The sequence below is a fragment of the Wolffia australiana genome, chromosome 5 (assembly GCF_029677425.1).
Source record: "Wolffia australiana isolate 7733 chromosome 5, ASM2967742v1".
In the NCBI taxonomy this organism is placed as follows: Eukaryota; Viridiplantae; Streptophyta; class Magnoliopsida; order Alismatales; family Araceae; genus Wolffia; species Wolffia australiana.
In genome coordinates this window covers 13,632,957-13,637,371 of record NC_135839.1, presented here as the reverse complement: position 1 = coordinate 13,637,371, position 4,415 = coordinate 13,632,957, and positions in this window count along the sequence as shown.

Genomic DNA, 4,415 nt, shown 5'->3' with positions numbered 1-4,415 from the left:
GTGAAACAACAAGGGGAAGACTCACAACCAACTTCCATTATATTGATCGACACGGTGGAACAGTACGCATGACATGTTGCATGCCATGTTGGAGAGGCGAGAAGTTGTGGATTTTATGGCGTTACAAATCATGTCGGTGACCGATAAGGACATCATAATTTTATGTGAAGAATGAGAAATGTTGGTAGACTTCCGCGACATTGTAGGGCCCTTTTATCATACAACAAAATACGTTAGTGGCTCGAAGACAATGAGAGTCGTAGAAGTGATCCACATCTTGAAGGCGCTTATGTGACATATCGACATGATCTTGCTGAATTTTGATATGTCTACAATATTTGCATCAGGAAGAAGGATGATTGTTGCACAAATTGCATCCATCCGCAAAGCTTGTGAGAGCATGAAGTCAAGATGTTCAAATATGAGAAGATGATTTCGAAAAACCGAGCAACGACAACAGCTCCAATTCTTGACCCTTTCAACAAGGGAGCGTCACTTGATTCTAGTGACATTCAGGATACACTGGCATTTGTCCCCCAACTTATGCCCCAACATGGTGAGCAAGACCTAATCTGTAGCGACCCCGAGGATGAGGATTGGCTTGCATAACTTATTGATGGCATAGCGCCAGCTAGAGACAAGGAATGACGAGTACCAACTCCAGCCGAGGAATTGGAAGCATATCTACAATCAACGGAGAGGAAGGACAATGAGCATGTATAGGTGCACGAACCTAACCACGGCTTTTTACACTTGCTCAAGAATTTCTCTCAATATGTGCAACCAGTGCCCTAGTAGAACATTCATTCTCGGCGGGACGTATAGTTGTCACTTTCAAGCGGGCACATTTTAGTGCTGAAAGCATCAAGCTTCTGGTCACTATCAAGTGTTGGTTACGTGCTGAGAACGCTTAGCTGTGCGATAGAGATAGGACAAATGACTTTCCTGACGACGAAAACTAGTGTTAGTATTTACTCTTAATTTACTTCTATCGATCCAATTTTCTAATGTAATTTCATTGGGCAATTTTTTTGCAGCAGCATCGATCTTGGTTGGGAAAATTGACACGTCCATTCTTCTTCCCCAACCCGTCTTGAATGGCCAGCTGAAGTGTAAATGGGCAAATCCCTATTTACTTTTAGTCTTTTCAATTATTTGTGCACCCATTTGTTTCCAATTTTTTCATAAAATTGAGAACTCCGGAGGAATCCAGTCTGTATCTCCATTTTTCTATATTTTTTCTACCTTCTGATTCTACCATGATTTTCTATCTTTTTTTCCTCAAGATCAAATCACACCAAATGTGAAGAAATACTAATCCTCAAAGTTTGTGTTGCTCCATTTTTCAAGTTTCTAACAATCACATTATCTCATTTCTTCGCCTCATGATTCTAATCTGATTCTTTTATCCTCTGGATCAAATCTCAAAAGCAAAAAGAAATTCACTTCCTTCGATTTTCCTGCTCCATTTTCCTAGCTTACTGATTCTATTTTTTATCCTCCATATCAAACCACACCAAGCATGAAGAAATTCACTTCCTTTGATTTTCTGGCTCCATTTTTCTAGCTTATTGATTCTATGTTTATCCTCCAATCAAATCACACCAAGCATAAATAAATTAATGTACTTTAATTTTCTGGCTCCATCTTTTCGTGATATATTTTTTCCATTTACTCTATTTTTTCGTGTTTATATCTTTTGATTGTTGTATGATTCTTCTTTTCTCCTCCTGATCGAATCGCGCAACGCATAAAGAAATTCAGATCCTTTGATTTTCTGGCTCCCATTTATTCTTTTTTTCTTCAGGATCCAAATCATACCGAAAAAGAGAAAATTCACATTTTCTTATTTTTGGGCTCCATTTTTTTCTATTTATGGCAATTCTTTTCTTTCTCCTGATCGAATCTAACGAACCATTAAGAAATTTACATTAATTTTTGCCATTTTTTCTGCTCTCTAATTTAACTCTTGATCGAATCATATCAAACATGTATAAATTTACATCTATTTCTAAATCCATTTTTTCTCAGTTTTCCTCTATTTTTATTTGTTGTAATTTCTATTTCTAGATCCAAGAAAATTTTGTAATTCGGGGAAAGACCAATTTGGAATTGAGTCGCTTGAATTTAAGCACAGGAAATTAATTTATAATAATTATATAATTTTACTTCCTCAAGAATAAAGTCCATGATTTTATAATCGTACGTTCTCTAATTATATTGAGCCAATGGATTTTTTCTTCATTTTTTAACATCCTTGTGGTTTATTGGTTCAACATCTAGGTGTATCAAATCATCATTGAAAACCGTTTTGATGACAATCATATCATGAAAATTTTCAACCTATATGGTTCTTTGTTCCAATTGTTTTTGACCTTGAGGTGTTCCTTTGAAATTTGAATAGAAAATTATGGATTTTGGGTATCCGCAGAATCTGTCACCACAAATATTGAAACTGTACATCACTCAAGACAGGATCAGGTCTCCGTTTTCTTCAAAGGTACGATCTCTGTTCAAAATGGATACACAGTAGATTTTTTGAATTTTCATTCAATTAATCTGTTTCATTCTTTCATTTATGCCTTTGGTTGCATAGCATGTGGAGAGTCCGGTGCCAAACGCTACTCTTCAAGTAACATGAGCAGTTGGTTGTAGCCTGGAGGAGAGAGGGCCTTGGTTAAAAGAAAAATGAGCTGATTAGATATTTTTACAGTTTCAAATTCCTTTTATCATTACGTTATCTTGAGAAAACTTGAAAACAGATACCTTTTTTATAACCAGTTTCTAAATTTTGGCATTTTCTCTATCGTTATATTAATTTATTATATCTTTTCTCTATCATTGGTGAGTCACTAAATCGTTCAATAATTATTAAACTAATATCTTAATATGACTTTTTGAAGATTACGTCAACAGGTTAATTATTACATTTATAATTTCACATTCTTAAAAAAAATTCTAATTTTTTCAAAATACTTTAGCTAAGTCTTTAAATTCCCAACCAAGAACTTAAATCTTAAGTTACTTATATTACGTCAACAATTTTGGTATCCTAACATATTAAACCATAAGACAGTAAATACTACATTTTTCCAACAGGATATTAATTTATTAAATTCTTATACTCAGAATTTTCATTATTTAAATGTAACTAAATTTTTTAAATCTGTAAAAAAAAAATTCAATTCTACTGTACTTTGCGTTAATAAATCCTTAATTTCTCGGTCAATAAATTAATTAGTACAACAAATTTCTTACATCCCCTGGCAAGTGGCAACAAATTAGTTATTTAACTGTATATAAAAAATATATAAATGACTTCACTTTTCTGTCAACAAATTAGTTTTCAATCAAGAACTTAATTAATAAATTATCTACATTCCAAATTTTAGGTCAATAATTTGATTATCATAACATATTAAACCATACATCTCATATCAAACAAATTAATTATTAATATCGATTTAATAAAAAATATAATTGTATTAAAATTCCGTCACGGACGTCATCCGTGACAGACCTTTCGTCACGTCACACGTCCGGACAACCTCGTCACCGTCAAGGGCAACCTGTCATGCGTCACCGTCACTGTTACGGCTCATCTGATTCGTCACCATCACCGTCACGTCATCCGTCACATGTCCGTCACAGTGACGCATGACATGACGGATTCCGTTTGACGATCCCTATCAGTACTGTTATGGGGAATTACGTTTGATAAAACTAAAGGTTGTAATAGATGTGACATTTGGTGAACAATACGTTCGACGTAACCAAATTCAAATATAAAGTACCGACTGCTTTTAAAGCATTTGCGTTAAAAATTGTGCGGGGGATTAAACCTCAGACTCGCGTCACGGGCGTATGAAGGTCCGTTGTTTGGTTCAATGTACTTCTTTTCTAAAGTGCCAATGATATGTAATTTTTCGATAAATTTTTAGTTTCTACAATGTTTATATTCTACTAGTAATATGTTTTTACAAGATCAAATATCCATTTAGTTTTTTGTCCGTTTCATACGTGCGGACTATTGCCATCTAAACGGTTGACGGGAGTACAAACTACTAGTAAAATAAGTTCATTACCGAATCACGCGTGACGAACAAATCTTAGCTTTAGATACAGTAAAAAAACTAAATTAAAAACCATTTGGCAACGAAACTAGAGCGCGGTTTGAGCTCAAAACAGTCGTCTGCCTATTGAAAATGCCGAGCCAAGAACTCCGACGTCTGTGAGAATCAATAAATATGTACTCGAGCACAGGTGGCAATCCATTTGGCCGTAATCTTCGGTGAAAGGAAGCTCGTGGAATTCCTGATAGCCAACTATTCCTGGCTACTTCCGACGGATGATCTCCAGTTTCTAGCCGTTTTAAGCTGCGGATTTGAAGCCATTTTCTGGCTGTGTGAGAGCAC